The sequence below is a fragment of the Peromyscus maniculatus genome, chromosome 8 (assembly GCF_049852395.1).
Source record: "Peromyscus maniculatus bairdii isolate BWxNUB_F1_BW_parent chromosome 8, HU_Pman_BW_mat_3.1, whole genome shotgun sequence".
NCBI lineage: Eukaryota > Metazoa > Chordata > Mammalia > Rodentia > Cricetidae > Peromyscus > Peromyscus maniculatus.
Window position 1 is genome coordinate 82,595,801 of NC_134859.1, and position 22,445 is coordinate 82,618,245.

At 42.9% G+C, this 22,445-nt stretch overlaps 1 protein-coding gene and 2 pseudogenes across 3 annotated transcripts in view; all 3 read left to right on the forward strand.

The window, feature by feature from the left end:
- Znf652 (zinc finger protein 652) overlaps positions 1 to 22,445 on the forward strand; it is a 58,986-nt gene that overhangs the window by 9,908 nt on the left and 26,633 nt on the right. The gene's annotated exons all lie outside the window — the stretch shown is intronic.
- LOC143266997 (small ribosomal subunit protein eS27-like pseudogene) lies at positions 77 to 11,215 on the forward strand (annotated as a pseudogene). The gene has a single exon (XR_013041873.1). The product of XR_013041873.1 is annotated as a small ribosomal subunit protein eS27-like pseudogene (transcript).
- Positions 14,414 to 20,563, forward strand: LOC143266996 (large ribosomal subunit protein eL27 pseudogene; annotated as a pseudogene).

Genomic DNA, 22,445 nt, shown 5'->3' on the forward strand with positions numbered 1-22,445 from the left:
AGCAGTCCTCTGCCTCGGTCCCTGAATGCTGGAATTACAGGCATCAGCCACCACCACCCCACCCCCACCCCCACCCCACCCCCCGCCCCCAGTAAAATGATTTGACTTTATAGGGAGGATGTTTTCTTTTTGGTCTTTGGTGAAGAAATAAGCACCATGCATTTATTGCAGCTTGTCAGATCTTCAGTCTGCCTTCCCATCTCCCTGTCCTTTTGCGACCTGTCTAAGTTAGGGTTTCTATTGCTGTGAAGAGACACCATGACCACGGCAACTCTTATAAAGGAAAACCTTTAATTGGGGCTGGCTTACAGTTCAGAGGTTTCATCCATTGTCACCATGGTGGGAAGTATGGTGGCATGCAGGCAGATATGGTGCTGGAGAGGTAGCTGAGAGTTCTACATCTGGATCGGCAGGCTGCAGGAAGAGACAATGAGCCAGTAGGCCTGGCTTGAGCTTCTGACATACTTCCAACAAGGCCATGCCTCCCATAATGCCACTCCCTGAGTCTGTGGGGTCCATTTTCATTCAGACCACCACACCACCTCACATAGAAAGCTAGATTTTTTAAAAATGCTTTTGAAGATGACATCTTGGGGATGGCAGTATGCTGAGCTCTGGGAGATGCCCACAGAAGCCACCTGTTGCAAGGCTAGGCTGCTCAGATCTAGAAGTGATACTTATTATCTCCATCTAGTAGGGTTAAACTTTTGGACCATGATTCACAGAAATAAGTAGGACATGTGTGCTCACACCCATTCACTCGTATTCACACCCACACCCTCAGCTGAACCAAAGCTTCATGCCACAGTGCTTGCTGTCAGTGGGGCATTCTGTTTCTATTCAGGCTTACTTCCTTTAGAAAAATTTAATTGGGCTGGTCAGGCAGTTTGGAAAAACTACTGCTGAGTCTGGAAGAATGTTGAGAGCTCAGCTGTTAAGAGCACCGGCTGATCTTCAACAGGACCTGGGTTCAATTCCCAGAACCCATATTGTGGATCATAACTACCTATAACTCTAGTCCCAGGGGATCTGATGCCCTCTTCCGGCCTCCACAAAGCACTGCATCTACACGGTACACAGATATGCCTGGAGGCAAAACACCCATCCACATTAAACAAAAATAAAGGTTAAAAAAGAAAGAAAGAAAAAGAAAAACCACTGCCCTGTATGTTTCACAAAGAGAAACCTCTTGAAATAGAGTTTCAACTGCTCACTAGATTAAAGGGAGTGGAAAACTAAGTGATAAAATCATTGTATATGTAGACTTGGGAGATGGCTCAGTAGTTGAGAGCTCTTACGACTCTAGCAGAAGACCTGAGTTTGGTTCTCAGTGTCCAGATCAGTAGGTCTACAACTGCCTGTAACTCTGGCTCCAGGGGATCCAATGCCCTCTTCTGGCCCCTCAGGCTCTTGTATACACCTGTGCTCATAGTACCACATGGACATATATACAAATAATTAAAAATAAATAATTTTAAGAAATCATTATTTGTATGATCTTATCCTACAGAGTAGTAGTTCTTTCAATACCTGAAACTCCAAAAGGAGTTAAGGTTGAGTGCCATTTTGTATCACATTTAAATTGGTGATCTTCTATATACTTAACATTACTTAATATATACACACATGCACACATACATTCACATGCCGGATCCTGTTATGCTGGGTAAAACTGATAGAACTAATGAATATATGGAAAGCTTTTCAAAATGGTGTGTGTGGAGTGGGTGTGTTGCATTGCCTTGTTGCACACACGGAGGTCAGAGAACAACTTGGAGGAGTCTAAGTCAGTCCTCCTTCCACCACGTGGGCTCTGGGAACGCAGCTCAGGTCGGCAAGCTTATCGGCAAGCACTTCTACCTGATAAACTATCTTGCTAGCCCCCAGAAGATTTTTTAAACTCTCTAGTATAATCTCCTTTAACACTGGTCCTGTTTAAGCAGTAGTTTACATGTAGAATGGTTATAGAATAAAAACACAACGAGGAACCAGTAGTGAACATTTGTTTCTATAGAAGTCAGTCAATGAACTTAGATAATATTTCAGAGACAGCTACCAGGCTGGGCAGTGTGGTGTATACCTGTAGCCCACACTCAGGAAGCCGAGGCAAGAAACTCAAGCTCACAGTGAACCTAGGTTACATGGAGACCCTATGATTATAATAATAATCAGAACCTGGTCTTCCAGAGGACAAAGTTCCAAGTTACTTGGTTAGAGTAGTCTTTCATTTTTATACCCAAAATTTTATATACTGTGTATTTATAAATATTTATAAATGTTTACTTAACAAACTTACATAGCATTTACTAGTTAATCATCTTAGAACCTTTTCAAGCATTACTCTATCGTCATATTATATCAATTATTATCATTCTCATTTGTCCAACAGGTCAGTTGTTAATATTCCAAGTTGACTGTTTTTTGTGGTTGTTGTTTTGGTTTTCCTAGACAGGATTTCCCTGTATAGCCCTGGCTGTCCTGGAACTTGCTCTGTAGACCAGGCTGGCCTGAAGGCAGAGATCCACCTGCCTCTGCCCACTGACTGCTGGGGTTAAAGGCGCACACTGCCACTACCTGGCCCCAAGTTGGCTGTTTTTGCATTAATAAAAGAACTTTGAAACTATTTTAACTTCAGCAATTGAAAAAGTAATTTAAAGGTTTGAATCCCATAAATATTTCTAGCTTTTAGAAACGTGTGAATGTCAGTACACTTGTGTAGCTCTACCGCCACAATCAAGGTACAGTATAATTCCCACTCAGATCTCCCTGCAGTCCCTTTGAATCATCCCCTCACCCCCAACCTAATCTCTCTCTGTAGCTTTGTCTTCTGGAAGAGATCATAGAGATAGGGTCATACAGTATGTAACCTATAAAGATGACTTCTTGCTTGCAGTGTCTTTGAGGTGTATCCAAGTTTTTGTGTACATCAGTAGTTGTTGGGTTTTATCTTCAGGTAAGAAGCCCATTGTTGAGTGTACACGAATTGTTTCCCACTCATCATTTGAAGACATTTGTACTAGTTCCCAGTTGTTGGTGACTATGAACAGAGCCACAAGCAGGTTTGGGGGATCCCATGATGGATATGTTGCCACTATAAAGAGCCGCTAACCTGTTGTAGTGCTGTAATGTTTGTGTTTTTGGAGCAGCTCTTCTTGTGTAGTCTGGCTTCGAACTCAGGGTCCTCCTGCTTTAGCCCTCAAGTACTGTGATTGTACCACCACACCTGGCTTCCCTGAATTTTTATTTTCTTTTATTTGAGACAGGCTTTAACTCTGTAGCATTGGCTAGCCTGAAACTCTCATAAAAAACTGAGCTGGGCTGGAACTCCTGGTACCCTGCTTCTTTTGCTTCCCTGGAGCTGATGCTGGCATTATGGGTGTGAACCACCGTGTCTGTCTCTTGATTTTTTAAACCTTATTTAAATTTAAGTGTAATCATCATTGCATGCATATGATGTCTGTGTGTAAGAGAGAATGTGGTGCTACGGAAGTGGAGACAGGAAGGCCCCAGGGACTCAGTGGCTTAGCAGCAGGCTCCAGACTCAGTGAGAGTATGATCATGGTGTTGCATAATGGAACTGCATGAAACTGATCAAAATAAGCCTAATCCGTCTCACGGGGACCCTAATTTGTATCCTCCAAAAGCATGGTTTCCTTCTCACATATTCTGACATCCCTTTTTTTCACATGGACCTAATCTGGTTCAGTCAGTATATATCTATACCATAAATGCCGATGGTTTTGTAACATTTCTGTATCAGTATGGTCCATTTTTGTTGTTGTTTAAACTTTTTGTTACAATAGATAATGCTGTAAGGACATCCCCCTCACGTGTCTTTATGCACTGGTAGTGAATTCTTCCCTGCTTGGCTCCAAAAGCAGGCACACCTCAGAATTAGAAAAAGTGCTGAACTGCACTCGGGCAGGTTGTTCCAGATTCACAGTGTCACGGGCTGTAGGTAGCAGTGGTGGTTAACGCCAGAAGTCAGTCAGGTTACCTTGGCGTTAGTCATTTTGGGACTTTAGCCATAAAACGTATTTGTACGTGCCTGTACATGGATTCTGGTGAAAAACCAAGCCCATTTGCTCATTGATAGTCTTTACCAAATAAACTGAGACTCTGCATTTCCAGTGCAGGGTGGAGGCTGGGAGGGGCGGTGGGGCAACGGAAAACCAAGAATGTCTCTTCTGAAAGAAGCAGCAGAGTAGATTCCTCCCAACCCCCCTCGGCTGAGTCAATCTTTTAAGGTGATTATAATTCAGTAGATGCAATTGCAGTAGGTTCTTTTTGATGTATTTGAAGATTTTGTGTTTCAGTAAAGTTGCAAAGAATTACACCTGTAATCCCAGCAGTCAGGAGGCTGATGAGTTAGAGGACAGCTTGGGCTACTTAGTGACCCTGTCTCAAGGAGAGAGAGGTGGGGTTGGAGGAAGGATGGAGGGAGAGCAAAGGAAGGAAGAAAAAGCTTGGAAAAAGCCGCCTGCACTTTATTCAGTTTCTTTATTGATAAAGTCTTATGTAACAGTGTTTGTCAGAATTAAGAAACCGACTTTATTCCTTTTAACTAGATTTCAGAGTTCAGATTTCACTAGTTTTCAGCATATATACTTTTTCCATTTGAAAACAAATTAAACTTTTAAACATTAAATGCTTGAACCTTGTCATAGATTAATTTTATTTATAACATTTATTGTATATGTATGCGTGTTATATATAATTATATGGATCTCTGTTTAAATAAATTTTATCTTCAACATCAATATCTCAAAAATTATGTTTTAACATCATAGACAGTTCTGCTCAGGGCAATTTTAAGGTAGGGCTAAAGATCTTTCTCCACCCTTGTGTTCCTGCAGAAACATGATTTATAATCACCTGTGAGTGTGGTTCATGCACAGTGCTGCCTTTCCCAGTGTAGGCAGGAGCTCATCTCCAAGAGCACAGGGAAAATAGCCACTTGGGTTTACTAGGAGGTTGACCTAATTGGGAATAGTAGCCAAGAGTCTCTTATGTAGGCACTTTCATTGTTAGTTAAGCATTTAAATATCTTGTGGGTTGTTTTGTTCCTAGAACTAGGGACTGAACCAGGGCCTTGTGCATTCTAGGCAAGTGTCTCTCTCTTTTCCGGCCCTCTCAGGTGGTGCTGGCCTTGAGGCAGAATACCCTTGTCTATATTATATATATATAAAGCACTTGGTGTTTCAGTGCATGGAATCCCTGCTGAGGCTCACTGCTGCTGCTCATCCAGACTCACTAACTTGATTTGAGTCATTCCATTAAGCAGATGAGTTTATGGCAAGAAGGAAGGAATTGGTAACATCAAGTAGATAGAGCATTTTAAAATTATATTTATATTTGTTTTTTGTGAGTGTGTTTGGAGGCCAGATTGCAGTTTGGGGAGTCAGTTCTTTTCCACCATGTCATTCTGAAGACCAGGCACAGATTTGTCAGCTGGTGGCAAAGTACTTTCTAGGCCCTCTGCAAGAGTAACAAGTGTTTTTAACCACTGGGCCAGCTCTCCAGCTTTCAGATACGGATTTTTAAAAATAATTAATTTTTGGGCCGGAGAGATGGCTTAGAGGTTGAGAGCACTGGCTGCTCTTCCAGAGGACCTGGGTTCAATTCCCAGCACCCACATGGCAGCTCACAACTGTCCATAACTCCAGTTCCAGGGGACCCGACACCAGTGTACATAAAATAAAGTGAAATAAATTATATTTTTAAAGTATGAAAATTTTTAAAAATTAATTTTTATTTTATGTGTGTGGATTATTAATTAATTAATTAATTAGAGACAAGGTCTTACTATGTAGTTCTGGCTGGCCTGGAACTCACTCTGTAGACCAAGCTGGCTTCGAACTCATAGAGAACCCCCTGCCTCTGCCTCCCAAATTCTGGAAGATTAAAGGTACTGTATGAGCTGGGTAGTGGTGGCCCACACCTTTAATCCCAGCACTTGGGAGGCAGAGGCAGACAGATTTCTGAGTTCTAGGACAGCCAGGGCTACACAGAGAAACTCTGTCTCGAAAAAAAACCAAAACAAATAAAAAAGGGGGACTGTATGCATGTTTTGCCTGTGTTGCCTGCATATATGTCTGTATACCATGTGGGTGGCATTACAGGTAGTTGGGAGCTGCCATGTGAGGTCTGGGAATTGAACCCATGTCCTCTAGAAGAGCAGCAAGTGCTCTTAACTGCTGAGGATTCACTCCAGTTCCGTTTATTATTTTTAAAAACAGGCTTTCATTTAGCGCAAGTTGGTCTTAACTCCTTGTGTAGCCAAAACTGAGGGTGACTTCTTACCCTCCTGACCTCACCTCCCCAGTGCCGAGATTACAGGCTACAGCACCGCTCAGGGTCTTCTCTTGCCAGGCAAGCGCTCTGCCAACTGAGCTCCAGCGCCAGCCCCACTGTTTTGGGGGGAAAGCTTCTTAAGCATTGTGGGAAACAATAACATAGGGACAACTTTGCAGTCCCATTTAGAAAGGTGGAGGGATGGACGGCCAGTAAATCGAAAGTACATTTTCCATTTTTGGAGTCAAAAAGCAGAAAACAGGTGTGGCGATTGTCACATACATCATTGAGACTAATGAGCTAAGTGAAGTCCTGGTTTTGTGTGTTGTGAGTGCCTTGGGCAGACATAGCATTGGGTGTCTTGGAGCATGCATTTCCCTTAAAGAACTCATCGTGGGAAACACAGGGTTAGAGAATATCAGTTGTCATCAAATGCTGAGGTGAAGGCTGACTCTAAGGTGCTGAGGTGAGCTCTTATGAACACGTAGGGAAGGAGAAGATCTGTCTGTCTGTTCTTTCCAGAAGGCAGGAAGCTCTTCCAGAGTTGGTCATGAAAAGCTTCAAGGAGAAGGTTCCGTGGAGCTAGGATCGGAAGGATGGTGAGGACTTAGTGACAGAGGCGGGGTGGGGAGGGGACTGCACAGAAGGAAAGAATGGCATGCCCACACACATTACTTCGGGCTTCATTGTAATAAATAGTTTTTCTCTATCATCAAGTTCTAGTGCCCCATTTGTTTCTAAATGATGATGTTTGGGGCTCTCAAATGAAGTAATACTGGCCAGGTGGTGGTGGTGGCACACTCCTTTAAATCCCAACACTCAGGAGGCAGAGGCAGGCAGATCTCTGAGTTCAAGGCCAGCCTGGGCTACAGAGTGAATTCCAGGCTAGCCAGGGCTACACAGAGAAACCCTGTCTCAAAACTGTCATCTCCCTAACCCCAAAAGAGACATAATAGTGCTTTGTAGGGAAAACATGGTAATCCTAGCACTCAAGAGGCTGAGGCAGGAAGATTGTGACTTTGCTTTAAAAAACAAAACAAAACAAAACAAAAACCCCCAAACAACAACAAAAAACCAAAATAAAAACAAGCAAACAGAGATAAAACAAAGATATAAACTTTTATTACAGAAAAATTCTCAAGTATAAACAAGTAAAGAGGGAAAGGTAAATTTGGACATTGGTAGCTCATGTCTGTAATCCCAGCACTCAGGAGTAGAGGTAGCAACATCCAGAAGATCCCCATAAGTTCAAGGCCAGACTGGAGTAAGGTCATCTCTTTTAAAAGAATGGGGGGAGGGAAAGGAAGGGAGAAAGGAGTGAACGTAATATGTCCATCTAGCCAGTTTCGGTTTCACTTACCCGTATATGGAATGTTTGCTTATGACTATTCATGTTCATTATACTTCCCGACCTACAGCCCCTATCGTTAATTTGGAGCAAATTCAGATATTGTTTAATATTTAAGTTATTGTTTAATAACTTAAGAACTCTTTTAAAAAGACAACTACCAATCTGGGGGTGTAGCTCAGTTGATAGCATGTTTGCCTGGCATGCTTGAAGCCCTGACTTTGATCTTCAGCACCACATGGCACTGAGCCTAGCGGCACACATGTAATCCTGGTATTCAGGAAGTAGAGGCAGGAGGATCAGAAGTTCAAGGTCTTCCTTAGAGACATAGTGAGCTCTAGGCCATCCTGGGCTACAGGAGACTCTGACTCCAAAAAACAAATGAAAAAGATAACTACCGTTATTGTTAAGCTCAAAAACAAACTTTCTGATTACATTTAATCCCAGCACTTGGGAGGAAGAAGCAGTCAGATCTCTGAGTTTGAGACCAGTCTGATCTATGTGGAGAGTTCCAGGCCAACAGAGTAACATGGTGATACTCTGTCTCAAAATAAAAAAGCAGCCCCAGGAGGAGGGGGCGCTGCAGTGGGTTAATCCGTTTAAGTCCCTTTAGGTCTCTAGGCTGGTTGACTCTGGTGCCCCTCCTTACTGCCCCTTTACAGTTCTTTTGTTGAAGAATCCAGTCATTTGCTGTGTAGTTTCCTATCACCTGAATTTCACTGATTGCATCCATTTGATGTCATGTGGCATACTCCTCAGTTCTTTTTATGGCCCACAATTTGGTTTTAGCTCTCCATGCTTGATCAGATTACAGTTCAATTCTTGCCTGCCATGGGGGAAGATTATTTAATAGGCAATAACATGCAATTAGAATTGCTATTAGAATTCCTATTAGAATAGGAACCATTGTTTCTTTCTTGGTATTGTTATCCAGCCCTTGATTAACAATGCCTAGGTATTCATTCATCAAGAGTTGCAGAACAATATGCAGTTGTATAATTCATTGATTGGTAGAATACTAACAAAAGTCTCCCTTTCTGGCGGTGATGTCCTCCGTACAAGACTATCCCTCTCTAGAAGAGGAGAAGAGGAAAGCGCCTGGTGCAGAAAGAGCCCCAATTCCTGCTCTATGAATGTGAAATGCCCAGGGTGCTGTAAAAACCCCACAGTCTTTAGCCATGCGCAGATGGTGGTCTTGTGTGTTGGCTGCTGCACTGTGCTCTGTCAGGCCACAGGGAAGAGTGTGGCTGACAGAAGGATGCTCCTCCAGGAGGAGGCGGCACCAAAAGCGCCTGATGTGAGATGAATGGGAGCTGTCCCAAGAGACACACTTTGGATTGAAAAAATTCTAGTCAAGTGGACTAGCTCATTCTGTAAGCCCAGAAGAGAAAGGCTGAAACAGGGGAATACAAGTTTGAGGCCAGCCTGGGCTCCATAGCAAGACCTTCTCTCAAAATTAATTGCGGACATGAATTTATTTCCAAACTGCACATAACAACATCCATTCTGCGTAGTACTTAGAAATTCCATTTCTTAAGAGAAATGCCTGTCTCCAAAAAGAGCTATGTGCCTCAAGGTTTTATAATATGTAAAGTTTTGAGCTTTAAAAGTTATTAAACCTAGCCAGGTGGTAGCAGTGCATTCCTTTAATCTCAGCACTTGGGAGGCAGAGGCAGGAGGATCTCTGTTAGTTCCAGGATAGCCTGGTCTACAAGTTCCAAGACAGCCAGGGCTACCTAGAGAAACCCTGTCTCAAAAAAACAAAAAGAAAAAAAAAAAAAAAAGAAAAGAAAAATAGGTATATTTAGGTATAATAAAAATCAGATTTTATTTATTCACATGGGGAGGTAAGAGATTGAATTGTGCTTGCTTGTGTGTGTGTGTGTGTGTGTGTGTGTGTGTGTGTGTGTGTGTGTGTGTGTATACAAACATGTGGAGGACAGATATCAACCTTGGGTGTCATTCCTCAGGAGCCATCTACCTAATATTTTGAGACATTATCTCACTGGCACCCAGCACTTGTTGATCATTAGGTTAGGCTGGCTGGCCAGTGAACTCCAGAGACCATCCTGTCTCTGCCTCTTTAGTACTGAAATTATAAACATGCACCAGCTCTTTTTGTTTGTTTATTTTTGTTTTTTCAGACAGGGCTTCTATGTAACAGCTCTGGCTGTCCTGGAACTTGCTCTGTAGACCAGGCTGGCCTTGAACTCACAGAGATCTGCCTGGCTCTGCTTCCCAAGTGCTGGACTAAAGGATAGCGCGACCACCAGCTTCTTACACAGGGGCTGGAGATGAACTCAGGTCTCCATGCTTTATCAGCTGAGCCGTCACCTCAGTCCCCACAGACTCTAGTTTTGATTCTAGCAGAGGTTTGGTTTCATTATGTAATAGGTGTGTGTGTGTGTGTGTGTGTGTGTGTGTGTGTGTGTGTATACACACACACACACACATACATATAGTGAGTATTCTAAAATAATGTTTTATATAATTGGAGAAATCTCGTACATAATTAGTTGTTCTGTATTGGAGTATTTGCCTAACATGGTCCAGACCCTGGGTTTGTGCCCCAGTACCACATCCATATAGACAGAAAGAAAAGAAAAAGGAAGAAGTGAAAATCTCAAATAAAATAAAAACTGAAGTTAAAGATAAGCATGATAATCCAGCATGGTGCCACATGTTATCCCAGTACTCAAAAGGTGGAGCCAGGTAGATTAAGTTCAAGCCCAGCCTTGACTGCATAGTGAGTACAGAGTCACCCTTGCCTACAAAGAGACCTTGTCTAAATAAGGAAATGAGAGGTAGGTAGGTGAGTAATTATAAGCATGGTGATGCATGTCTGTATTCCCAGAATATGGAAACTGAGGCAGGAAGCTTGTGACTTTGAGGCTAGTCTTGGCCACATAGTAAGTGACGCCAGCTTGGGCTATGAAATAAAAGTTTGTCTTTTAATTTTTTTTTCAAGAGCTGGAGAAATGGCTGAGTGGTTAAGAGCATGTGTTGCTCTTGTAGAGGACCCAGGTTCAGTTCTTATTACTCTCATGGTGGCTCACAGCCCATCTGTAACTCTAGTTCCAGAAGATCTGATGCCCTTTTCTGACCTCCTCAGGCACTGGGCATGCATGTGGTGCACATACATGCAGGCTAAACACTCATGCACATACAATAAAACCATTCTTTTTTTAAAATTGTTATTTATTTTTAGTATGCATTGGTGGTTTTTTGTTTTGCCTGTGGAAGAGTGTTGGGTCTCCTGGAACTGTAGTTAAGGACAGTTGTGAGTTGCCATGTGGGTGCTGGGAATTGAACCCAGGTCCTCTGGAAGAGCAGCCAGTACCCTCAACCGTTGAGCCATCTCTCCAGTCCCTCAATAAAATTATCCCTAAAAAAATTTAAATAAAAATTTTAAAAAATTGCCGGGCGGTGGTGGCTCACGCCTTTAATCCCAGCACTCGGGAGGCAGAGCCAGGCGGATCACTGTGAGTTCGAGGCCAGCCTGGGCTACCAAGTGAGCTCCAGGAAAGGCGCAAAACTACGCAGAGAAACCCTGTCTCGAAAAACAAACAAACAAACAAACAAAAAAAAAAAAAAAATTAAAAAATTAAAGAAAACCAGGCATGGTCTGTACAGCTTTAATCCCAGCACCCAGGAAGCAGTTAGGGAGAGGGATGCGTGTATGCGTGTGCTCGTGTGTTCGTGTGTGTGTGTGTGTGTGTGTGTGTGTGTGTGTGTGTGTGTCTGTCTGTCTGTCTGTCTGTCTGTGTCTGTGTGTGATCTCTGTGAGATCGAGGCCAACCTATTATACATCATAAGTTTCAGGCCTGCAAGAACTGCGTAGTGAGTTCCTGTCTTTAAAATAAAAGTAAATAAAAAAGACATTTTTACAAACGTAAGTCCCAATTTTTTTTTTTATTTATTTTTTTTCTTTTTTTTTTCTTTTTGGTTTTTCAAGACAGGGTTTCTCTATGTAGCCCTGGCTGTCTTGGAACTCACTCTATAGACCAGGCTGGCCTTGAACTCACAAAGTTCCAACTGCCTCTGTCTCCTGGGTGCTGGGATTAAAGGCGTGCGCCACCATGCCTAGCTGTAGTAGCAGTTCTTAACCCTTGAGTTGAGACCCCTTTGGTGGTTGAATGACCCTTTCATGGGTTGCCTGAGACCATCAGAAAACACAGAGATTTACATTATGATTCACAATAGTAGCAAAATTACAGTTATGAAGTATCAACAAAAATAATTTTATCGTTGAGGGTCACCACAACATAAGGAACTGTATTAAAGGGTCATAGCATTAGGAAGCCTGAGAACCTCTGCCCTATAGGAACAATAGTTTGTTTTTTAAAAGTAGTGTGTGTGTGTGTGTGTGTGTGTGTGTGTGTGTGTGTGTGCATGTGTGCATGCGTGCATGCAACTAAGTGTATGTATGTGCATCACCTGTGCACTAAAGCGCTCAGAAGTAAAAGGAGGTGTCAGATCCCCTGTAACTGGAGTCCAGTGGTTGCTATTTTTAATAAATAAAATAGCTGTGTGATGTCCCCACTGCAAGATGATGTGAAAGGGGCATTATTAACCATTACTGTAGTTGGGTCTAGAGAGATGGCTTAGTGGTTAAGAATACTGGCTGCTCTTGCAGAGGACCTATGTTTGGTTCCCAGCACCCACATTAGGTAACTCCAGTTCTAGGGGATCTGCCACTCTCTTCTGGCCTTTGTGACACTGTACACATGTGGTACACATACAGACATACAGGCAAACCACCCACATATAGGAAATAAAATAAATCTTGATGGGGGATGGTGACACATGCCTATAATTCCAGCACCTGGAAGTAGAGGCAGGTGGATTTTTTCTGTGAGTTTAAGGCTAGCCTAGTCTACAGAGCAAGTTCCAGGACAGCCAGGGCTACACAAAGGAAACCTGTCTCAAAAAAAAAAAAAAGGAAGGAAGGAAAAGAAATCTTAACAAACAGTTACTGTGGGAGAAACAGGCATTAACAAGAAGTAGAGCGGTGAGGACAAAAGGCCAGCTTCTGAGACCAAGGGTCTGGGCTGCTCTGCTCATGTCTGTGTCTGTGAGACATCGCACACAATAGGTGCTCAGTAGATACATGATAAATGTTCATGACATCACTGATGTTTTGAAGCTTGATAGACATTTTCAGTGGTTGTTACACGTAAATTAGATTTGTGTTTTTGTGTCTTATGAACACTTGTATCTAAATGATCTTAGATATTGGATCTGAAGGTTGTGATGAATTCATTTATTTTTTAAGGTTAGGATGAGGATGAGTTGTTTTGCTTACTGTAGAAATAACGCATGTTTGCTGTAAAGAAATGAAAAAAGGAAAAAAGAAAAGGCCAGCCAGAGAGGGCTTAGTGGGAGACGCCTCAAACAAAGCCTTAGAGACCTGAGTTTAATCCCCAGAGCCTGTAAAGGAGTAAACTGACTCCACAAACTTGTCCCCTGACATGTACACCCACATATACATTTCTTGAACACACAATAATAATAAATTTTTTAAAAGAAATGTGAAAATTGGGGCTGGAAAGTTATCTCAGCATCTGTGAACATTTTTTCTATACAAGCATGAGAATCTGAGTTCAAATTTCCCAGCACCCCTGTAAGAAGCCAAGTGTGTTGGAGCATACCTGTAACCCCAGTGCTGGGGGTGGGGTGGGGCAGGTGGATCCTGGGTTTGCAGGCTGCCAGCCTAACTCCAGGTTATTCTCAAAGGAAGAAGGTGGAGAGTAATGAACAGGACAGCCAACATTTTCTCTTGGCTATCTGTGCGCGCACACACACACACACATACACCACACATATACCACACACACACCACACACTACACAAAATTAAATTTAAATGAGAAAATATAGACACCCTCACCATTACTTCTCACTTCCATTTCTAAAAACAGAAAGGGAAAGAGTCATGTGTGCCTAGTTGGATTTTACCTTCAGGGAGAAGAGGCACCACGGTTACATACAGGACAAGCGCTTGCACTCTCAAAGTCCCTCTGACTCGTGTTTTAGCCAGTGGGTCTTCGTCTCCTTAGTCCATGAAGAATACTTACTTGACAGGAGCTTTGTTGGATTTAGAGCCATGTATGTGGGCTTTTTTGTTTTTGGTTTCTTGAGACAGGGTCTCTATGTAATCCTGGCCATCCTGAAACTCACTGTGTAGATCAGACTGGCCTTGAACTCACAGATTGTCTTGCCTCTGCTTCCCAAGTGCTGGGATTAAAGGCGTATGCCACCTTAGATGAATGTGTTTTTAAGGAGTGAGGTCAGGGAAGGAGTGATTCCTTTAGCCATGTTTCTACAGTCAAAACTATTATCACCTGCTCTACCTGTATTTCTTGAAGATGTTACAAAAGGCAGTGATAGAAAATTCCCAGGGGCTGGAAAGATGGCTCAGCAGAGGACCCATGACTCTTCCAGAAGACTTGGATATCAGTTCCCAGCATCCACATCAGGTGGCTCACAAATGCCTGTAACTCCATCTCCAGGAGATCCAAGGGCACGTGCACACATAAAGCATTCTAATTCATACTGTTCTTCTCTCTCCATCCATCCATCCATCCATCCATCCATCCATCCATCCATCTCTGTCTCTCTCATGCACATTTAAAATGTATTTTTTTAGTGTGTATGCATATTTTGTCTGCATATATGTAAGGACCATGTGCATACCTGGTGCCTGCAGAGACCAGAAGAGGGTATCAGATAGATCCCTTGGAGCTGGATCGTTATGAGTTGCCTTGTGGGTGTTGGGAATCAAATCCAGGGCGTCTGAAAGAGCAGTCAGTGCTCTTAACTGCTCAGGCTCTTTTCAGCCCTATACATAATTTTTTTTAAAAGAAGGAATTCTCATGGTTTGAGCTAATATAAGAATTCTTTGGTTTCAGAAAGATAACTATATTTGAAGATATTACAGCAAAACTTCTCATTACTTAAGTTTATATATATATATAATTAATGAAGACAGCAAGGTGTGGTGACACATTCCTGTGTGTTCACATCATTGCTTTTATGTTTGGCCATGAACTAGGTTGTGTTATGACAAAGCAACTTTAAAACAAAGAAAAGTGGTCCTGTGAGATGGCTCAGCCAGTAAAGGTGCCTGCCACCAAACCAGATGACTGGTATTGTAGCCCTCTGGCAACTTGTCCTTGCCATATGCCAGCCATGGCATACACACGAGCACACACTAAATGAAAAGGTAAAAACAGTTTTTAAAAAGCAAAGTATTCAGCCAGGAGGTGGTGGCGCACACCTTTAATCCCAGCGCTTGGGAGGCAGAGGCAGGCGGATCCCTGTGAGTTCAAGGCCAGCATGGTCTACAGAGTTCCAGGACAGCCTGGGATACACAGAGAAACCCTGTCTTGAAAAACAAAACAAAGCAAAAAGCAAAGCATTGAAGTTTCTACTAAATAGCACATGTATTGTGAGGGGTTAGGGTTTTCTGTAGATAATACAGGTACTGTGTATAAATCACAATGATTAATGTAAAAGTCATCTTCCCAGTGTTTCTTCCACCTGCCGGTCTGCAAGCCAGGCGTGTGTTCACTTACCTTGATGAGTCTTTGTTGCTTATCAATACCTTTAGACATTCCTGTGCAGTTAAAATATAAATGTCTAAAACATAAATGGGTGCTTACTAACAGTTTATCTTATATTCTGAAAGTAATTTCTTTGAAGAGGTCATGGAATGAATAGCTGGTTCAATACAGAAATAGAGGTATGTACGACTTCTTTCTTAGTGAAAGGTTTTGGGGAAAAGACGAATAAGAATTCTATGTGGAGGGCTGGGGATGTAGCTCAGAGGTAGAGCATTTGACCAGCATGCACAAAACCTTAGAACTGTCTCTAGTACTGCAATTAAAAAGCAAAAACAGGCCGGGCGGTGGTGGTACAAGCCTTTAATCCCATCACTTGGGAGGCAGAGGCAGGCGGATCTTTGTGGATTTGAGGCCAGCCTGGGCTACAGAGTAAGTTCCAGGACAGCCAGGGCTACACAAAGAAACCCTATCTCGAAAAACAAAACAAACAAACCAAAAACAGGGTCTGAAGAGATGGCTCATCAGTTAAGAGCACTGACTGTTTTTCCAGAAGAACCTCATTCAATTTTCAGCACCCACGTGGCAGCTCACAGCCATCTGTAACTCCAGTTCCAGGGGACCTGATGCTCTTCTAAGGACTGGAGGTTGGGGCAGCCATCGCCCTCTTTTCTTTTGAGAGCGCCTAGCTGACTTATAACTCACTATGCAGATCAAGTTGGCCTCGATTTTTAGACATCTGCCTGCCTCTGCCTCCTGAGGGGATTACAGACATGCATCATGCCCAGCTTCTGGGCTCCACCTACATCAGGCACACACGTGGTAAACAGACATATGTGGAGACATAAGGCCCATCATATAAAAGAAGACACACACACACACACATACACACACACACACACACACACACACACACACGTAATGTGGAAAAAACTTTATATGTTCAAACATCAGGTTTCCTGGCTGAAGTTAGTCATGAGTAGTTGTGAATAAAGCAAATAGCCAAGAATAATTCTGTATACCGAAAAGAATTTACACCCCCCCCCCACATGTGCACACCCAAGGAAATCATTATGTCATCACAAGTCCTGCTATTAGCCTCCAGTTAAATTTCAGTGTTAGGTTAAGAATAATGAACAGAGGCTTGTGTGTGTGTGTGTGTGTGTGTGTGTGTGTGTGTGTGTGTGTGTGTGTGTGTGTGTGTTTGTGTGTGTGCACATGCACGTGCACGTGCATGCTTTTTTTCCCCAGTTGCAACACAGGAGTGTGTTGCTGGCCCTCCCTGGCCCCTCTACTTTACCTGTTATCTGGCATGTAATGGAGGAAATCTTGCTCGAAAGTCACAGCTCTCTTGAGGACAGCAGATGCTCTACTCAGAACGAAACTAGGTTACTGCTTCTGCAACATGCGGTGGTTTGCATCAAAAGCTGTCTTGGTCTTGACTTTGAGATTATCCCTTCTCTTTGAAGTGGTCATATTTTAATTTTAAAGTGTGTCTTAGTCATTGTTGTATTGCTGTGAAGAGACACCATGACCGTGGCAACTCTTAGAAAAGAAAGCGTTCAATTTGGGGCTTGCTTACAGTTTGTTAGTCCAGTGTCATCTTGTGGTGAAGCATGATGACATTCAGGCAGCTGGTGGAGCAGTAGCTGAGAACTACACCCTGATCCATATGCAGAGAGAGGGAGAGCCGCACTCGGACTGGCTTGGGCTTCTGAAACCTCAAAGCCCACTCCCAGTGACACATTTCCTCCAATAAGGCTGCACCTCCTCCCAACAAGGCCACACCTCCTAATCCTTCTAATCCTTTCAAACAGCCCCACTCCCTGGTGACTTAGCATTTAAATATATGAGCTGATGGGAGCATTCTCATTCAAACCACCGCATTCTACTCCCTGGCTCTGTAGGCTTGGGGAAGTGATGCCAGAAACTGGGATACCATCTTGCTCCCATGCTGGGAACTGGGCAAAGAACAAAGCATGTTTAAGTTAGTGTGGCAGAAAAGTGGGGGGGGGGGGATGAGTCTTGAATTTTATCACTAAAGCAGAGTTGAACATACCATAATTCAAAAATGCATTCAGTCCAACTTCAAAAGTCATTATAATCTATCACAGAGTGGTTTTAAATTTTAGAATTTTTCAAATTTTTGTTTTATTTTTTGAGACAACGTCTCTATGTAGTTCTGGCTGAGGTGAGACTCATGTGGTTGTTGAACAAAAGTTTTGTCATAATAAAGTTGAAAATTCTTAAGTTATTGTAAACAGAGACAGTCAGTACACACACAGCTTTGATTGTTCCCTGACTCGGAGACTCGTCTGTCCACCTGACTACTTGACAGTTCTCCAGCAGAAGTGTCCTTCCTTCCTTTCTGCTGGGTGCCAGCTACTTGCTGTTGAAATGGGCAAGTTCATGAAACCCGGGAGTGTGGTGCTGGTCCTGGCTCGATACTCTGGATGCAAAGCTGTCATTATGAGGAACATTGATGATGGCACCTCAGACCATCCTGACAGCCATGCCCTGGTGGCCAGAATTGCCCACTACCCCTGAAAAGTGACAGCTGCCACGGGCATGAAGAAAATCACCAAGTGATCAAAGATCAAGTCCCTTGTCAAACTTCATAACTACAGTCACTTCATGCCCACAAGGCACTCACTCTGTGGATAACTCCTTAGACAAAACCGGTTTCAACAAGGATGTCTTTAGAGACCCAGCTCTGAAACACGAGGCCAGGCAGTAGCAGGCCAGGGTCAAGTTTGAGGGACGATACAAGACAGGGAAGGACAAGTGGTTTTTCCAGAAGCTTCACCTTTAGGGATATTTCTGTTTCCATCATTAAAAGCTAACAACAACAAAAGGAAGTGTCTAATTTACTTCACAAACATGATTAGATGAACTTGGATGTTTGAACTTCAGATAATAGAAAATCCAATTTAAAGCAATTTGAAAATAAGGAAAGTTTACCCTTGGTATCGTCCAGAAGTCTTTGTCAAGGATTGGGTGGACTCAGTGATAAAATTCAAGACCCATTTTCCCCACTTTTCTGCCACGCCCACTTAATATGCTTTATCCTTTGCCCAGTGCCCAGCCCAGGTGCAAGATGGTGTTCAGAAGTAGTAGTGCCTATGTCTGCTTATGCTTTTTAGGACAGTTCACGACATTTTCTCAGAAATCTTTCAGCAGAGTTCCACTTAATTCCCATCATCCACAACTTGATCAGGCTACCTCCAAATCAATCCCTGGCAAGGGCATGAGAATGGATAAACAATTTTTGAGTCAGAACTCTGACACAACCTCCAATACAAGGCACTCCAGACTTGGAGGCAGGAGAATTGCAAGTTCACAGCCCACTTGGGCTAGTGAGTTCCAGGCAACAAAGACCCTGGCTCATAATAAAAGGTTAAAAGAGAGTGAGCCTAAGATGGAGCTTGGCTGTGGAGCACTTGCAGCATGCACAAAGCCCAGGCTCAGTTCCCAGTCTGAAAACAAACAAACAAACAAACAAACAAACACTATACAAAAAGTAGAATGAGATACTGTGTTTAAATCTAAAACTTATTTCCAAAGTAATAAAAAAAAGTTACTTCTTGTCTTTTCCACCTGTACTTTTCCCATTAAATATGCAAGTGGACTTTGTAATTGTCTGTCTGAGACAGTCTTGCTCTGGTTGCTCAGGCTGATTGGACTCTTGCCCAGGCTTGCCTTGAGTCTCTCTCACATATCTCCCCTTTATTGCTCTCTCTGCTACCTTCAATGTCTCTTTCTCAGCCTCCATCAAAACCCTCTCTGTTCTGGTCAGGCAAGATGACTCATCAGGTAAAGGTGCTTACTGTGTAAGCCTGATGACCTAAGTTTGATCCCTGGATCCTGGGTGAAGACCAAAGGAGAGACGCGACTACAGAGTTGTCCTCTGACCTCCACACTTCCACATGGTGCAAACTCTCATACACACATCATCATCTCGCTGCGCAGCGGTGGTGTGTGCTTTTCGTCCTAGCACTCGGGAGGCAGAGGCAGACAGATCTCGGAGTTTGAGTTCAGCCTGGTCTACAAAGTGAGTTCCAGGACAACCCGGTCTACACAGAGAAACCTGTAACAACCAAACCCTCCATTTTCTGTCCCTGCTCTACTTCGGAACCCATATCTTCTACTAGCCCCTGGGTTTCTTTGGGTAGACCCGTGTCTTGGTCTGTTCCTAAGTAGACTGCTTCATCAAGAACATGGCAGCTTTCTCAGAGTCTCCTCTGTGCCTGGAACATCTTTTAATTTCTTTTGCTTTCAGATCTCTCCATTCTTCAGAACCCAGCCAGGTCCTGGGCTCTTCACACAGCCTTCCATCATGTCCAGTTCATTCCTTCATTGCCTTTAAATAATGTCATTGGCAATCATGACTTACTTTGTGTACATAGGGTTTGCTTCCTGACAAATTTTAAGTGTGTGAAAATTCAGATCAATACAGTAGTTGGGTGTGGTGGTGCCTGTTGGAGGCAGAGGCAGGCAGGTGTCTCTGAGTTTGAGGCCAGCCTTCCTAGTGTTCATAGGGAGTTCTTGTCTGAAAAATAAATGAATAAATAGCTGGGCAGTAGTGGCGCATGCCTTTGTTCCCAGCACTCAGGAGGCAGAGGCAGGCGGATCTCTGTGAGTTCGAGGCCAGCCTGATCTACAAAGCGAGCTCCAGGACAGGCACCGAAGCTACACAGAGAAACCCTGTCTCGAAACCCCCCCAAAAAAGAATAAATTAATACAGTTCTTATTATCAGTAATAAATAAGTAAAATATTCCTCTTAGACTTTGTATGGACAGTAGTCAAGGCTTGTGCATTCACACCTGCAGGAATTGAGCAGGAAATACTTGCTGTATAAACCCATCTTACCTATAGCTTTACCTTGATAACAGAAGAGAATTAAAAAGCAACTGTTTGGAAGGAAGAGGTGTGGGTAGTCTCACATATGCCCCAGACTGAGTGGCACCAATTTCAGTAATAGTTACCTCACTTACAACACGGTGATATCCAGTATTATGTATGATTCATTAATCTCTGGGATCTGCAAAGATGGCCCAGTGCTTAAGGGTACCTGCTATTCTTCCAAGGACCCAAATTTGGTTTCTAGCACACACATGGCATGGCTCACAGTCACCTGTGAGCTCACAGTCAGCTCCAAGGGATTCAACACCCTCTGCTGGCATCCACCGGCACCATATTTATATATTATTCACTTAGACACACAAAACATAAATGTAATCAGATTTTTCTTTGGGCCATCAGCTCACAAATAATGACACAAAGACTTATTATTAATTAATGAAAGCTTGACCTTAGCTAGGCTTGTCCCACTAGCTCTTATAACTTAAATTAACCCACTTATTTTTTTTTTTTTTTTTTTTTTTTTTTTTTTTTTTGGTTTTTCGAGACAGGGTTTCTCTGTGTAGCTTTGAGCCTTTCCTGGAGCTCACTTGGTAGCCCAGGCTGGCCTCGAACTCACAGAGATCCGCCTGGCTCTGCCTCCCGAGTGCTGGGATTAAAGGCGTGCGCCACCACCGCCCGGCTTAACCCACTTATTTTAATCTACATTCTGTTGCGTGGTTCATTACCTCATCTCTCTGTACTGCCCATGCTGCTTCCTCTGCATCTGGCTGGTGACTCCGCCTTCTACTTCCCAGAGTTCTCTCTGTCTCCAGAAGTCCCGTATGTACCTCCTGCCTGGCTAGTGGCTGTTCATCTTTTTATTACACCAGTCACAACAATACACCTTCACACAGTGTACAGATATCCCACAACACATAAATAATAATAAAAATCTTCTAAAATGATTCATTAATCATAGTGCAACCCCCCCAGATCTCAGTATCCACCTCTCCTCTATGTTCACCTGTACTCTCCCAAAGGAGAAAGGCACCATTGGTTTGGTTTCCCGGCATCTACCAGGGGAGACTGATCTTTGGTGGTTTTGCTCAAGCTGTTATTTTCTATCTCAAGCCCAGCTGTTGTTTGTCATTTAGTTGATGAACTATCCAAGGGGTCAAGAGTACCATTTTTATGTGAAATACTTATGTTCCTTTCATATAATCTTTGGATTGTTTGTGTTCAGACAGTATATTTTTTATTATTTTTATTGATTTGTTTTTTCAATGCTAGAGATTGAACCCAGGGCCTAAAATATGCTAGGCAAAGTAGTTCATTACCATTGAACTGCATCTCAAGCCCTTTCTTAAGATATAATTTATATGCATAGAACCATTTTAAGTGTATAATTCAGTGTTGTTGTTGTATTTAGTGTATTCACAAAACTGTTTAACCAGTGCATAATTCCATAACGTTTTCACGGACGCTGGAGTCCATTAGCAGTGATAGCCATACCTCCCTAACTGCAGCTCCCACTGGTCACGGATTGACTTGATGTGTCTGTGGATTGGCTTATTCTGCTCAGTTCTCATAAAAATAATCCCGCAGTGATGTGGATGTTTGTATCTGGTATAATGCTTTAGGGTTCATCCATGTTACACTGAGCATCAGCATCTCCCTGTTGGGTTCCTGACACTGTTTGACTCTATGGTGGTGCACATTCCCCCAGCTGGCATGGGTCTGGATGACTCTCACTTAGGGCTGTTAGGGATGACACTCCTATGAATGTTTTAGTTTTTATGGGTGTATGTTTTCCAGTCCTAGATATGTACTTAGAAGTGGAACTACTAGGTCACCCAGTCTCTCTTTGCTTAATGTTTTTTGTTTTTTTTAAAAAAATATTTATTATGTATACAGTGTTCTGTCTGCATATATGCCTGCAGGCCAGAAGAGGGCGCCAGATCTTACTACAGGTGGTTGTGAACCACCATGTGGTTGCTAGGAATTGAACTCAGGACCTCTGGAAGAGCAGTCAGTGCTATCCAGCCCCTGCTTAACCTTCTTAGGCCTTACCAAACTGTTTTCTAAATTGTGCCATTTTATATTTACCAATAATGTATGAAGCTTATGCTTTTTCCATATTCTCTCCAACTCTTGTTTTACCTTTTTAAAAAAATTACAAGCCAGGCAGTGATGATGCACGCCTTTAATCCCACCAGAGGCAGGTGGCTCTCTGTGAGTTCAATCAAGGCCAGCCAGGCCTACAGAGGAGTTCCAGGATAGCTGGGGATACTCAGGGAAAACCTGTTTGGGGTTTAAAATTTTTAAATTATTATTATATTATGCGTGTGAGTGTTTTGCCCACATGGATGTCTGTGCATCATGTACATGCCTGGTGTCTG